This window comes from Trichosurus vulpecula, chromosome 1 (genome assembly GCF_011100635.1).
Source record: "Trichosurus vulpecula isolate mTriVul1 chromosome 1, mTriVul1.pri, whole genome shotgun sequence".
In the NCBI taxonomy this organism is placed as follows: Eukaryota; Metazoa; Chordata; class Mammalia; order Diprotodontia; family Phalangeridae; genus Trichosurus; species Trichosurus vulpecula.
Genome location: NC_050573.1, coordinates 267,681,386 through 267,697,943, shown reverse-complemented (window position 1 = coordinate 267,697,943; position 16,558 = coordinate 267,681,386).

Below are 16,558 nucleotides of genomic sequence, written 5' to 3'. Positions count from 1 at the left end.
TTTGATAGTCTATCTTATTTTATATTTTATTTACATATTGATCCTTTAAATATATTTTAATTATAGGAATTGATGCTTTTTTTCTACCCTTCAAATTTTTGGGTTTTGGAAGTGTCAATTTGAAGTGTAGCCTAGTATTATTTGAGGACTGCTAGTAACTAAAATTTAAATCCTTGGAAATGTTGGAAATGTTGATGATTGTATATGAGGTGATGGAACAAAGCAAGTTTCTCACTCTCTGGTTACTCTTGGAGAAAGGCAGAAACAGAGGGAGTGTTTCAAAATAGTACCATAGGAGGGTATATTTATGTGTGTGTGTCTTCCAGTAAAGTCCTCATCCAGTGCTTCATTGTGTGTGGAGGTAACTGAAGCCTGTGCCAACAGAGCATAAGCTTAGGCAAGTCCTACCAAGCTGGAAAGTTTTAGTATATGAATCCAGTGATAGACTTTGCCGCTAAGGATCAGCCTAGATAAAATTGGATAAGCGAATCACCAGGTTGGCTACAGTGTGATGAAATTTTTGCCCATCACAACTCCCAAAGACCATCTGCTAAAGCACAAAAGAATTGCCTATGCTGGTAGAGTAAATACCTACACTGGCAAAATCACAGATCCTTGAAATGAGTGTACTTTGTATGTGCATGGGCTGTATGTTTCAGTTGTGTGTGCATGTGTATACAAACATTCACAAAAGGTAGTATCTATCTTGTGGGTAGAGAGCTGGTCTTGGAAATCAGAAAACCAGTAGTTCAAATTCTGCCTTTGGCCATTTTGGCTGTGTGATCATAGACAAGTCACTTAACCTCATGTTGTCCCAGGCAACTTTGTAAGATCTGCAATGAACACACACTCCTGCTCCCTAAGGCTGGAGAATGTTGTGTATGCTACTGAAAGAAATATTTAATGTTGAAAGAAATTGGCTTGAAAAGTTGTTAAGAAAACTTGGTTCTTGCATCTTGCGTTGATATGTAGGTGAATTAGATTAGGCACATTAATGGTTAATAAAAAAACAAAGGCAGAGCTCAAAATTAGGTCTTCAGATGCATTGTTTTATTGGGGAAAAATCATCTTTGTGATGTATAACAGTTTAAACTAGTATATGTCACTACTCTTGTAAACATGTTCATAATGTGGCTGAGTCTTAGATAAGTATAATCTAGAAAAGATAATGTGTTTTGTAAATCACCAGTAGAGGGTAGTCAAAGATGTAGTAAAAATTCCAAATTCAGTAGCTGTATTCATAATAGTGTTTTTTTTCTTTTAAGAGGCCCAGTGTATTCTAATTTGAATATTTAAATAGAAATTGCTTCTAAAAATAGACTAAAAATGTTATGATCTCAAGAAAGGTATTTTTAAGCAGCAACTTAAGTTTTACTCATATTTAGCCCCAGAAAGCTATCCATTCAAGAAAAGTTACACCTCTCATTGAGAAATAATGCTTGTCAAGCATGTCATTGGCTTGGAATTGCTAGTGAAAGCTGTGATTGAGTCAGAGCCCCAAAACAAAAGTATAAGCAAAGGACTGATCCTAAAGGTACTGCTTACACAGTAAGTTAAAAAATTACTGACTTCATAGCTAGAACTGTTATAATGAAAACTGAATAAAGTGACAAAGTAAGAAGGAAAGAGATGTGTTTGGAGAAAGCTATTCAGTGTAGACTAATTTAGCATAGGAAAATACTCGGCTCTACTTCCACAGTCAGGTATTTTGTGCAAGTTTTAGTGACCCTTGGGCGTATTTAGCTACCTATGGCTACAGGTGTCCTTTTTCAGGACATAAACACGTGTTTTAAGAAAACTTTAATGTGCTATAGCAGTACAAAGTGGCAAAACTACTGTGACCTAGGTGCTTAATGACAATAGACCTCTGAGTTATGAAATTGTTTCCTGGATTGGACCATAGCTCTATCCTAAGGACTCTCTACAGTATCCTTTCAATGTTCTCTTATGTAAGAAAGCTGGAGTAACCCTAACACATACTCTTTTGAGAATCTTTGACTCTTCTCTAAGGTAGAAAGGCAAGTAGCAAGTTCAAAAGGTCAGGGAATCCAATAAAAGGGCACTCTCCTATAGCGTAGCCAGTATGGGGAGCAAGCAGCAAAATGGGTTTTGATACATTAATGCAAATGATTTTATTTGAATTTTTTTTATCTTAATAGCAGAGAAGCTAAAAAATTACTCCAAATGATTTTTAACCTACATTTCTTTTTGTCTAGAGACAAAATGTGAAATCTTTCTCACCTTCTATTCTAAGAACTCAAAAACAAGAGCTACAAAGTTTCTCACCTTGTAGCCTATTTAGGAATACTAACGACAAATTTAAAAGGAGAAAGCTTAAGGAATCTTAGGAACCTGTAGGTTAGGTAGGTATAAACTTTTCTTTATCTTATCCAGAACTAATTACCGATGAATTACTTGCAAATTAGAGTATGAACTCAGTACCAACCTTCAGGTATCTGATTCTTTAGTATGATCTGTAAGTGCTTGTTTATGTAGAGATTTATATATGTCATACTAGACAAGGTCTCTAACCTAGGAACTATGCAACGTAAAGCAGCTCCCGTGTAGCCAGACAAAAGAAATACACATGAAATACACGTAGGCCAGATACACAAATAAAATAAAAAGGGTTGTTTATGGCAGAGTGATTAATGAAAGGACTATTAGACAAATAATTCATGGAAGATCTGTCTAGGCTCTTGGATTTCTTCTGTCTATGCTCTTCTCTCCCCTCAACAACTCTCTGAAAACATAGATGTACAGAATTGGGAAGCACCTTGGAATTACGTGTACCTGAACAGATTCCCCACTACAAAATAATTGATGAGTGATTATCCAATTCTTGTTTGAAGGCCTCCTATAGTAAGAGTATCCTCTCAAATAGCTTTTGCCACTTTTGAACAGTTTCAATTTGGCTTCTTAATTCTACCGTTCTGCACTTTATCGTTCATTACTTCTAGTTACACCTCTGGAGCCAAGTAGTACACATAATCCCTCTTCCACATGACAAGGCTTTAAATACTTGAACTTAATCGTGTCTGTTCTAAGTCTTCTCAGGACTCTGGTTGCTCTTCTCAAGCATTCCAGTTTGTTTCTGTTCTTTCTAAAATATGGTGCCCAGAATTGAATAGAATTCCAGATGTAGGATTATCACCTCCTTCATTCTGAGCACGAACCTTCTGTTAGTGAAGCCTATGATACACTTTAGTGTTTTTTTTTTCTGTTGCATTGTGCTATTGACACACATTGAGCCTGCAGTCCACTAAATCCTCTGGATCTTTTAAAAAAACAAATTTATCTGCTTATGCCTTTCAGTATTTGTGCAGATAATCTTTAGAACATAAGTAAAGGATGTTATCTTGTTAGGTTCAATGCATTCTGGGTTCTTGAAATCTTTTTGGAGCTGTCATAGCATTATATCATCTTCAATTTTGATAAGCATTCTATCATCTATGCCTTTATCTGTTCCCTTTTTGGTATTATCTCCACTATTAGAATATAAGCTCCCCCACTGAGGATCAGGGTCTGTTTTCTTACTTCTGTTTCTATCTCCAGTGAGAGACATTAATTTACATGTAAATACTGAATAGATTGAGAAATTTTTAAATTTTGAATTTATTGATGGGGCTTATGGTTTTTAACCTTTCTGAAGCATCTACACTTGGTTTAAGTAATCTGAGTTGATATTTTTTCTACAGATATCAAGGCAGTCTAGATTTAATTAGCTTGAAAGTTTTTTTCATTATTCAAATGTTTTGTACTGTGATTAGAGCATTCAAAAGGACTTTTATACTACTAGGTGCCTGATCTGTTAGGTCTTTGACAGAACATTTTGTATCAATTTTTGAAGTTTTAGCAAATGCTCCCATTAGATTTGAGACCTGCTGTTACTCTCAGAACGATATTCTTTAATTTGTAAATCTGCTTCTGTATTTCTGTTTTAGTCATGACTATAGGGAAAGGAAAGGAAGAAGCATTTGTTAAGTGCCTTCTATCATTCATCATCATAGTAACCCAGTGAGGTGGGTGCTACATCTATTTTGCAGTTAAGGAAACTGAGACAGAAAGTTAAAGGACTTGCCCAAAGTCACACAGTTAAATGTCTGAAGCTAGATTTGGACTCAGGTCTTCTGACTCCATGCCTGATGCACTGTCCACTGTGTCACCTAGTGCTTAATGAGTGCTTAATCTGTAGAGTTTACTGTTGGTAGATTTTTATTCTCTGGTATAAATTTTATGTCATCCCTCAAGGTTTTCAACATTGGGGTTGTCTTGGCAGGAAAAAACATGTGGCTTGCCAATTCATTATTTACTTTGCTTTTGCTTTCTATTGAAACAGTCTTAATCCTCACAACTTAGTTTTCTTTTGTGTTAGCTGAAACCTTTCTGTATGGCAGGATTTGCCCTCTTGAGTGTGTGAAATAAAGAATTTCTGCAAACCAGTAATAATAGCTAATGTTTATATAGTGCTTACTATGCACTAGGCACTGTGCTAAGCTCTTTACAAATATCTTATTTGATCCTCATAACAACCCTTAGGAGGTTAGTACTATTATTATCCCTGTTTTTTTTTGAGAGGGGAAGGCAGGGCAATTGGGGTTAAGTGACTTGCTCAAGCTCACAGCTAGTAAGTGTGTCAAGTGTCTGCAGGTCCTCCTGACACCAGGGCTGGTGCTCTACTCACTGTGCCACCTAGCTGCCCTGTATTATCCCTATTTTAAAGATGAAACTGAGGCAAACTGATGAAAATGGGCCTAATGTCATGCAGCTAATATCTGAGGCTGGATTTGAATTCAGGTCTTCCTGACTCCATGCTTGCTTCCTGTTGTTTCACCTGGCTCACCCTAGATACAATATGGGATACTTGTGAAGGCTCCTAGAAAAATCTCTCAATGCTGCCTCTAACCAAGAAAATTCATACAATTTCTTTAGTTTCCTTACTATTGGTTTAACTTCACCCGAACTTATTAGTTGGATACTGTATTACATCTTGTGTTTTATGGCCAGCTCCTCTATGATCAGAACCATACAGGATACCATCTTCATCTTTTAATCCTAAATTCACTTGATTGTAAATTTCCTTGTCAAAATTTTTTAGGCTGTAAATTTTGAAAAATAAAGGAAAAGGTTTGGCTGCTGCTCGAGGTCTGTGTGTGTCAAAACTTTAAGAACATTCCCCACATTGAAGTACTTTCAAAGTGCAAGAAAAAATGTCCTATATTGTGGTGTCTCCCTGGTTTAGCACTTCAATGAGATTGCCCATACTAGCTAACCCTTTAAATCTGGAATTTGGTATTTTTTGTTTCTTGACCAACTAAGAGAGAACAGGAATCTGTACTGTCTTGGATGTTGAAGTCTTCAAATCTTACTGGGGAAACTACTCTAAAATTGTGACTACACATGTCATTTTTTAAAAATTTAATTTTTATTTCCTGTTTCAAAATCTCTTCTACTTCCCCCTCCCCAACTGTTGAGAAAGCAAGAAAAACAAAACCCACTATAAATATGCTTAGTCATGTAACACAAATTCCCACATTAACCATATATCCCTTTCCCCACAAAAAGAGAGAAAAAAAGGAGGAAAGAAGGAAAATATGCCTCAATATTTTCTAAGTTCAACAGCTGTCTATCTGTAAATCAGTTTTTGGTGAAAGCAAATCACTGAATTTTTTTTAATTTTACTAATTTATAAAACTCATTACTACTATAATATTCAAAATACCATAACATCTTAGAGGTCAATACCTGATGTATGCATATTAATACAGCGTCATGAACAAATGACTATACAGTTTTTGCAAGGAATTTGTCCAGTTATGATCACAGAACTGTAGAATCTAATATTTGAAAGGAACCTCAGTAATTCTAGTCCCACCCAAACATGAATGAGAGTTCAACCTGTAATGTACCTGACAAGTGATCACCCAGCCTTTGCTAGAAGATCTTCATTCAGGAGGAAACCCTGCCTCACAGAACACTCTGTATTTATTCTGGAGAATGCTCACTGGGAGGCAGGTTTTCTGTACATCGAGGCTTAACTTGTCTCTCTCCAACTTTTAACCCTTGCTTTCAGTTCTGCTCTCTGGGACTGAACAAAACAAATGCAATCCTATTTCTTGTGACAGTTCTTCAAATACTTGAAGACAACTATTACAATCCACCCTTCCTACACCTCAGTTTTCTCTAGGCTAAATGTCCCTCCCTGACCTTTTCATGACATAGTTTCTTTATAATTCTAGTTGTCCTCATCTAGGAACACTATAGTGTGTCAGGCCTTGAAAAAAATATTTTTGATGGTGATGGTTCCACATTCATGGTATTCCAACCCTAAGGTTTTTATGAAAGTGAATCATGAATTGTCCTTGGAGCAGCTCTTACGTGAAGAGTTGTAAAAGAAAAGAAAGATTTAAACTTGGAGTTTGTGGGACTACTTATTGCCTACTACTCACGTCAGTTAACCCTTACCAAAAAAAAAAATCTATGTGGGGATTTATTGGCAATTAAGACATTCTTAGAGAAGAGGTAGAGGTAGCATTATTGGGAGGAGAGTGGCTACCCACTAATGGTCTTCACAGCTACCTGGCTTCTCACCTGGACTTCATCATTGTCTTCAGAAACTCATGCTCCTGCCATATCACATCACCTCTGAAACTCAAACTTCCTTAGTACTTCATGCGCCTTGGGTGGACATTGGAGAGCTCCTCCCACATCTTTTATTTAAGGAGGAGGCCTAAGGTGGTAAACACCTCATCTTCATTTCCCACTTGGCTACCTGGCTTCTTCATGTACCAGGTACCAAACTTCTCCCCTCCCCTCACTTGCTTTTCAGATTCTTTTTCTGTGTTATCTTCCCCATTTAGATTGTGAGCTTCCTGGGGGCAGGGACTGTCTTTTGCCTTTCTTTGTATTTCTACCTCTTAGTACAGTACCTGGTACATAGCAGGTGTTTAAAAAGTGTTTATTGTCTACTGACAATAAAAATTTGATATGTCCTATTCAGGCATTGTCAATGACAATCTCTTCTATTTTCCATTTTTTTAAAAATTCTAATTCATGTACAAGAAATTAAGAATACCCTGGCAGATGCAATGTCCTCAAGCATGGACTTACGTGATTCTGTGGAGGGTTAAATGACAACAATGATCTTTTCTTTAGGAGTTTGTACAGCCATATTGAAAGACTGCTGCAAAATGAGGTTGTGATATTTCAATAGGCAGTGGTGACCCCATAATGCTAGGAGTAAATCATTTGGGTTTATCATAATACCTTAAGGTGAAAGTAGCACCTCCCCACTTTAAACTGTTGACCAGTTTGGGCATGTGATATTTGATACATGTCGGGCTGTGAGAAATGTCCATGTACGTAGTATGTCGACCACCCTGCTAAAAGCCATGGGACCAGCTCTTGCTTGCCTCATAATCCTAGTTGTCCTCTGCATCCCAGACAATTTGATACTTCCTAAAAATGTAGCCATTTCATGTTTTTCCAGTGCATATCATATCAGATACAAACCAAAGTTTGTGGAAAAATTCTGGAAGGGATTGTTCTCCTGTAAGTAGACCAAATGGATCGATATAAAGGTCCAATTTAAAAAAAAAGTTTGTATGCTACTGTACTGCATATCTAAAGTAGGACTTAGCACAATACTTGTCTATCAAGAAATTTATTCTGTCTAGAAGTCGTTCCAGATTTGTAGCAAATATGTGTTCTGAAAGTATGACAATTGCATTTCCTGATAGGATACCATGCAACTCAACAGACAAAGTCTAGCTAAGGAGTAGGTAATGGAGTCCACTCTCAGGCTCATTTCTTACCCAGCCTTAGTCACTGAATGGGAGACAAACTGAGACCTGGGAAAGATATTAGCTTAAAAAGGCCAGGGTCTCCCACTGCACCCAGGGCCATATTCAGTCATCTTGATCTGTATCTTGCCACTGGACCTAGATGGCTTTAGAGGAGAAAGTGAGGCTGGTGACCACTTAAATTCAGTTCAAGACATCACCCTCCTGATGTAATTGGTCCTCTTTGAAAATGAAGGACAAAGAACAAAAAGGATCTTGGGTGTGCTAGTCTAGAATTTTCTCCTTTAGTCTCCCCTAGAATTTTTTCATTTGCTTTTGCTTTTATACCTTTGGGAGAATAATCAGCACCTCATGTACCTGCCTCATAACCATTTCACCAGTGTACATGTAAGTTTTGTGTAACTTGGGGACCAAAATACAGGATACACACAAAAGGGGATTTGAACATTGATATGTCCTACAGATTTTGGTCTTTGAATCTTAGCCTTCATGAATCCTTCATGAATCCTTCACAGATCCTATACGTGAATTGTACAGATTGTGATTTGCATTGGTGGAGGGAATGCCCACGTAGATGAAATCCCAAATCCACCAAAGTATCTAAAATACAGTGCCAATAAATGGGGTATGTTTATGTACACTCTACCTCCACTTTACATAGGGCTGGCATTGGGGTGGGAGGCTATGAACATCAGCCCCACCCCTCCTCCCCCGTCACCCTTCATGGCAGCAGTAATTATTTATATGGTTAAGATGTTTGTCTCTTGGGAACTACCTTATTGGAATAGGGAAAATATGGGTGACTCAGTACTGCAAATTATATGTTAAGGCATTGTGAAGATTGAAGATATATTTTCTGTTTCTTTGAGGATGTTGGCCCCTCCTGACTCCAGGGCTAGTGCTCCATCTGCTGCACTACCTAGCTGCCCCTTGTTTGGTCCTTTTTGACAAAGGAAACACATTGAGTGATTTAGACTGTGTAGTTTGTTGTCACATGGTTCTTTGATTTGTATGGGAAGTAAGATTCGAAATGTGATGTCTGAAGCAGATAATTCAGATTACGAAGGAAAATTAAGGAACCTCCTTCTCTGAAGACCTTGAAGCATAGAAAAGATCCTTTCCTGTTTGTTGATTGTGGTTAACAAGGAGCGGGGTAATGAACTAGATGATCTCTGGAGATTTCTCCCAGTGTTGCAAAGGGATGTAACAGTGTTATTATTTTTTATTTAATCATTTTTAAAAACCATCTGTGTACTCTTACACGTTAGCTTGTTTATGGCTCTTGTGGATGGAAAATTAAAGCACAGGTGACTGTGTCACAGATGACTTAGCATGTTCCATATCCTCTCCCTTGACAGTAGTGAGGGCTTATTATTTTTTTTCTTAATAGCATCAACTATAAAGATAGGAACACAAATTTCATATATATTATGCTAGATGGCTTAAATATGTTCCCTTGTTGGGCAAGGTCTAAATTCCTTTGAACTCTTCAGGAGAAAAAAAAAGATGGCATATTGTTAACAATAGTCCAATCTTTTCAAATTCCATATTAGCATTCTCTACCACCCATTATGGATACTACCTCTTGTATTGGCAACCAAAAATGGCCTCCTTAGCACTTAGTCAACAAGTGCCCTTGACTAGTTTGGCTTTTTCCCCTGAGCTGAATGCTGTTTGTATCTTGGACTGGAGTAAGCTTGTCGGCCCCTTCACCTTGCTTCCCTTGCTTAAGCTGATGGAAAGAACCTGTGCTTTCCTGGTCAACCCCTTCACCTTGCTTAAGCAGATTGAAAGAACCTGTGCTTTCCCCGGCGTACCTTACACCCCCGCAGAAGCTGGATGGTTAAAAGCAGCTCCCGTTGGAGCCAGAGGCTGCTATAGCTATAGCCACAGCCGAAGCAGGAGCTGCCAGTAGCAGAGCTGACCTACGGGAGGAAGCTGAACAAAGACTTCAGGCCAGTGGGTAATCTTTTTACCATAGAGGGGGAAGCATGATTTTGCTTTACGCAATCATGCTTCTCTGTAGCCTCCTGGTTACTCTTTCAAGGCGTACTTATTGGGCCTGGAAGCTTTTGATCAATATATCAAAATGGGGTTGCTGGTTCATGGGTTGGTTACTGTGGAGCCTAAATATATGTTTTGATTCTTCTGCCTTCTACTTTGAGAGTTTCTTATATCTGGCGGTTCCGAACCCTTCAGACATGTTTATGATCCTCTTTGAGATTATAAACTCTGCCCTCCTAATACACCTCTAGAAATGATTTAGAAGTTTAATTGACTTTCCTTACCAGCAAATTAGTTGACTATATTTTTGCCTAAACATATTTTTAATATATAATATATTCTACCCTAGTTCTCATTTAGCCTCTTGAAGAAAGCCAGGGAAACTAAGGGGCAGAGGTAAAGAGGGAGAGCATTTCAGGCATTGGGGACAGCCACTGGAAAGGCCTGGAGATGGAGAGAGAGAACCTTGTGAGAGGATCAGTAAGTAGGACAAGAGGGATGGGCCATAAGGTACATGGAGAGGAGTAACATAGAAGAAGACTGGAAAGACAGGAAGAGGCCAGTTGTGAAGTGTTTAAATGCTAAAAGGACTTTGTATTTGATCCCAGTGACTGTAGGAAGGCACTGGAGTTTATTCAGTAGGGGAGTGTTATGGTGAGACCCGTGCTCTAGGAAAATTACTTATGAAAGGACTGAATAGAGGATGTAGTTGAGTGGGGAGAGACTTGAGGCAGGAAAACCAATTAGGAGGCTGTTAGAATAGTCCATATGAGCGATGATAAGGGCCTGAACTAAGTGGTGGTTATGTGAGTGGAGAGAAGGGAACAATATATAAAAAATTATGTAGAGAAAAATAATACTTGGCAACTAATTGGATATATAAGGTGGAATGAAGAGTTGAAGATACCAATGCTGTTTGGAATCTGGGCAACTAGTAGGATGGTGGTACCCTTGACAGTAATAGGAAAGTTTGGTAGAGGGGGGATGGTTTCAGAAAAATCTGGGAAGGCTTATATCAACTAATACAAAACGAAGTGAGCAGAATTAGGACAAAATTATTCATAGTAAGGGCAATATTGTAATGAGGGGAAAGACGATGACTTCTGTTTTGGACATACTGAGTTTGATATACCTATGGAGCACTCCATTTGAAATGTCCTATTAATAAGTAATTGTTGATGCAATACTTGGGCTTACATATGTAGAGCTAGGAGTCATCTGCATAGGTGATAATGGAACCAAGCATGGGAGGTGATGAGAGATCACCAACTAAGAAAGTGTAGAGAGAAGAGGACCCAGGACAAAGCCTTAGGCAATACCCACAGTTAGTGGGTGTGACATGGATAAAGATCTGGCAAAGGATACTGAGGAGAAGCAGTCAAACATAGGAGGAGGAGAACGAAGCGAGAGAGCAATTTCATAAAAGCTCAGAAAAGAGTGTAGCCAGGAGGAGGAAGTAGTTGACAGTTCCAAATGCTGCAGAGATGTCAAGAAAGATGAGGATTAAGAAAATCCATTAGATTTGGCAATTAAGAAGTTATTGGTAAATGCCGAGAATAATTCAATTGAGGATGAAGTTACGCTATGTGGAAGTACTGATGACATGATTTTTAAAAATCCAAAGGGGGTTCTAAATAAGCACGCCTACCTTCAAAAAAAGCTCTAGTCTTTTTGACTCTATCCCTTTGGAAACTATTCAGCTGTTTTCTGACCAAACATTCATAATGATTTATGCTTTTCTTATACCTCATTTTTGAACAGTTCTTATATTTTCTTCTGTGGCCATGGTGACCAGGTAGTTATTTTCACTCCACTAACAGTAATAGCTGACATTTACAAAGCACTTTAGGGCTTGCAAAGCATTTTGCATAGATTATTTCATTTGAGCTTTACAAGAGTCTTGTGAGGTTGGTACTACAGCTATTTTACAGATGAGGAAACTGAGGCTTAGAGTTTATGTGATTTGTCTGTAGTCACAAAGCTAGCTAGTGTCAAAAGTAGAATTCAAACCCACATCTACTTGATTCCACATTGAACACTACCCATAATGCCAAAGTACCTCTTTAAAACATCTATTTAGATATCAGAAGCTAAAGAATTTAAACTTTTAGGCTTCTTATGGTTCATCTTTTATTTTGATCAGTAACTTTAGTTTGGCTCCACCCCTCTTATCTGTTTATGAACAATTTAAACCTGTTGGTTAGAAAGATCAGCCCTGGGGGGTGCAGCCAAGATGGTGTCTGGAAAGCAGGGACTTGCTTAACCTCTCCCCCAGGTCCCTCCAAACACCTGTAAAAAATGGCTCTGAACAAATTCTAGAGCTGCAGAACCCACGAAGTAGCAGAGGGAAGCAGGGCTCCAGCACAGGAAAGCCTGGAGGGTCACTGGGAAGGATCTGTCACATGGACCTGGGAGCAGAGCGGAGCACAGCCCAGCAAGGGCTGCACCAGGACCAACCAGAGCGGGAGCTGGGCGGAACAGGTGGTAGGGCCCTGAATCATTGAGCTGTGGCAGTTACCAGACTTCTCAACCCACAAACGCCAAAGACAACAGAGAAGGTTAGTGGAAAAATTGCTGCATATGAGTGAAAGGAGTGCGCAGTTGGCCCTAGCCCCAGGGGCGCGGAAGTGGTGTGGCTCTGGGACTGCTTCCAGAGCTCCAGCTGCGGTTGCTTCCAGCCCCAGGCCCACCCTGTGGGAGAAATTAAGTAGTGGTTCAGGGAAGGAGTGCAGAGCCTGCTTGGATCTGGGTCATAGTCTGGGTTGGCGGTTATTGGGGGAGGAGGAGCAGTGGTGTGGCAGAGCTTGCTGTGTAGAAATAGTTCTGAAAACAGCAGCATAGCCCCTAAAGCTTGGGATAAAGTACTCTCTACAAGCAGTCATACCATGACAAAAAACTCAAGGGTCAAGTAGTTGGATGGGAACACGAACAGGCAGCGAAAATGAACTCAGACTCAGACTTTGGAATCTTTTCTTGGTGACAAAGAAGATCAAAATATACAGCCAGAAGATGTCAACAAAGTCAAAGAGCCTACATCAAAAGCCTCCAAGAAAAATATGAATTGGTCTTAGGCCATGGAAGAGCTCAAAAAGGATTTGGAAAAGCAAGTAACAGAAGTAGAGGAAAAATTGGGAAGAGAAATGAGAGTGATTCAAGAAAATCATGAAAAACAAGTCAATGACTTGCTAAAGGAGACCCCAAAAAATACTGAAGAAAATAACACCTTAAAAAATAGACTAACTCAAATGGCAAAAGAGCTCCAAAAAGCCAATGAGGAGAAGAATGCCTTGAAAGGCAGAATTAGCCAAATGGAAAAGGAGGTCCAAAAGACCGCTGAAGAAAATACTACCTTAAAAATTAGATTGGAGCAAGCAGAAGCTAGTGACTATATGAGAAATCAAGATATTATAAAACAGAACCAAAGGAATGAAAAAAATGGAAGACAATGTGAACTATCTCATTGGAAAAACCACTGACCTGGAAAATAGATCCAGAAGAGATAATTTAAAAATTATTGGACTACCTGAAAGCCATGATCAAAAAAAAGGGCCTAGACATCATCTTTCAAGAAATTATCAAGGAGAACTGCCCTGATATTCTAGAGCCACAGGGAAAAATAGAAATTGAAAGAATCCACCAATTGCCCCTTGAAAAAGATCCCCAAAAGAAAACTCCTAGGAATATTGTCACCAAATTCCAGAGCTCCCAGATCAAGGAGAAAATACTGCAGGTAGCCAGAAAGAAACAATTTGAGTATTGTGGAAATACAATCAGGATAACACAAGATCTAGCAGCTTCCACATTAAGGGATCAAAGGGCTTGGAATATGATCAATCACCTACTCCGCAAAACTGAGTATCATGCTCCAAGGCAAAATCTGGATTTTCAATAAAACAGAGGACTTTCAAGCTTTCTCAGTGAAAAGACCAGAGCTGAATAGAAAATTTGACTTTCAAACACAAGAATCAAGAGAAGCATGAAAAGGTAAACAAGAAAGAGAAATCATAAGGGACTTTCTAAAGTGGAACTGTTTTGCTTACATTCCTACATGGAAAGATGATGTGTGTAATACATGAGACCTTTCTCAGTATTAGGGTAGTTGAGGGGAATACATTCTAGAGGGCACAGGGTGAGTTGAACATGAAGGGATGATATCTTAAAAAATTAAATTAAATTAAGGGATGAGAGAGGGATATATTAAGAGAGAGAGAAAGGGAGAGATAGAATGGGGTAAATTATCTCACATAAAAGTGGCTAGAAAAAGCAGTTCTGTAGGAAGCGAAGCAGGGCAGGTGAGGGGGAATGAGTGAATCTTGCTCTCATCAGATTTGACTTGAGGAGGGAATAATATACACACTCAATTGGGTATCTTACCCCACATGAAAGTAGAGGGAAGGGGATAAAAAAGGGGGAACAATAGAAGGGAGGGCAGATAGGGGAAAGAAGTAATCAAAAGCATACACTTTTGAAAAGGGACAGGGTCAAGGGAGAAAATTGAATAAAGGGGGACACAATAGGAGGGAGGGAAATAGTCTTTCACAACATGACTATTTATGGGAATGTTTTGCATAATGATACATGTGTGGCCTATGTTGAATCGCTTGCCTTCTTAGGAAGAGTGGGTGGGGAGGGAGGAGGGGAAGAATTTGGAACTCAAAGTTTTCAAAGCAGATGCTCAAAAAAAAAAGTTGTTTTTGAATGCAACTAGGAAATAAGATATAGAGGCAACTGGGCATAGAAATCTATCTTGCCCTACAAGAAAGTACGGGGAAAAGGGACGGGGGGGGGGGGGGGCAGGGGGAAGGGAATAAAGTATGGAATTAAAAAAAATAAATATGCCAGAATTTACATATAAAAAAAAGAAAGATCAGCCCTTAACTAGCGAGTTAGCATAACTAAAGATCTCATATTACCTGGCGTAGAAGGCAAAAGATTATAGATGGCTCTAATGCGCTGACATCACCATTAGTGGGGGAAAAGTTTTTACTAATGGCCAACCAGTAAAATAATTATTATATATGAAGTATCATATATATATATAATATATGAAGTGTGTTCATATAAATTAATGTTCATCCAACTTTTTTTTCCTAGTATGATATCTAAAACAAGATGCAGAATTCTTATTGATTACTGGTTTGTATGTCTCTTGAACAAAAAACATTGCCTAACCTGAAGTGACCCTGAAAGGTATCTAAAAGTATCTTTTGTTGCACATATAATTGAATTATTATAAGTGATAATTAAGCTGATTTGGGGTATCAAGCAGACATACCCAGCATAAAGTTGTAATAACACAGTAATAATATTGGTAAATATTTGTTTTATAAAGTATAACAAATACAAAGTTATGAAACTTCACTGTAACATTATTTAATTATAACAACTTTATGAACTACTCATAACATTGTTTCACTTAGCATGTTTTTATATTATATATCATTATTTACATTATATAAATGTTATATTATCATTTATTCCTCTTTTGCATTTTCATGTCATTACCTTCTAACTTACTATGTTATAACCAAGTACTTCTGAAAAAAACAATTTTCCCCCATTAATCAGGTTTGATTTCTTTCAGAGAGTGTTTAAATAGGCTGTTCTTCATATATAAAGATACTACTAATATGCCAGCTTTGCTGCATTTCCCATATTGGCGAAGGTCATGTTAGTCAAAGTACCTTTGTTACCAATGGCATATGCAGACCATGTCTTTGGAAAAATTTCTTTTCTGTGTGAAACTAAGCCACCTATTAATGAAGGCTAGTTCCATAACATTTGCTCCTCAAATACCATTCCTGGCCAGCTAATTCAACAATTTCAAATGATAATTTTCTTTTTTTGTCTAGATCTGTTTTTTCATCTGTATAGAGAAGTTTCTGTGTGCAAAAGTTGTTCACTGAAGCATATTTGTAGCTCTCCTTAAAGAGTCATTGAGGGGTACTAAAGATATTACTTGACTTGCCCATGACCGTACAACCAATGTGAGGCTGAGGCAGAAGTTGTTCACAGGTCTTCCTGACTCTAATCTTCCCACCCCCACTACACAACACTGTTTCTGTAGCATTTCATGTAAAAGAAAAGATAACTGAATACCTTTCAGATTCCCTGCAAATTAGACAAGATTTTTCTTCAGTAGTATTTTAGGTATATAAATGTTTTCCATGCAAATCAACATTTTTGGTTGGTAGAGTAAATTTCTTTTGTTTTCTTTATTTGGTTGACTTTTTTGGAGGCAATCAGGGTTAAGTGACTTGCCCAAGGTGACACTGCTAATAAGTGTTTGAGGCCAGATTTGAACTCAGGTCCTTTTGACTCCAGGGCCAAGGCTCTGGAGGGTAAATTTCTAGACTTGGAAATAAGGAGACTGAAACAGACTCCTAATTTCATTTCAGACTCATTCAGCCAAATTCTCTCCCTTATGCAAGCTTATATACGTAAGAAAAAAGAAAGAAACGATGAGATAAAACCCTTGTGCTTTATTTTTTTAGCGTGTAAATGCCCATACTTTGTCTTCACTTTCCAAAATAAAAAGGGAAGCAACCTCAGTTGATACCATTTTTATAAACATGAATACACCATTAACTTAATTCACTCTTCAGCCAAAACTTGATTTAAAAATAACAGTAACTCTTCAACAAAATAATTTTCTAAGCAGTGTGTCTCCAATCAGTTTTTGCCCATACATTTGAGATTGATCCATGTTAAGGGAACACTGCTAACATATATTGTATATACATATACATGTA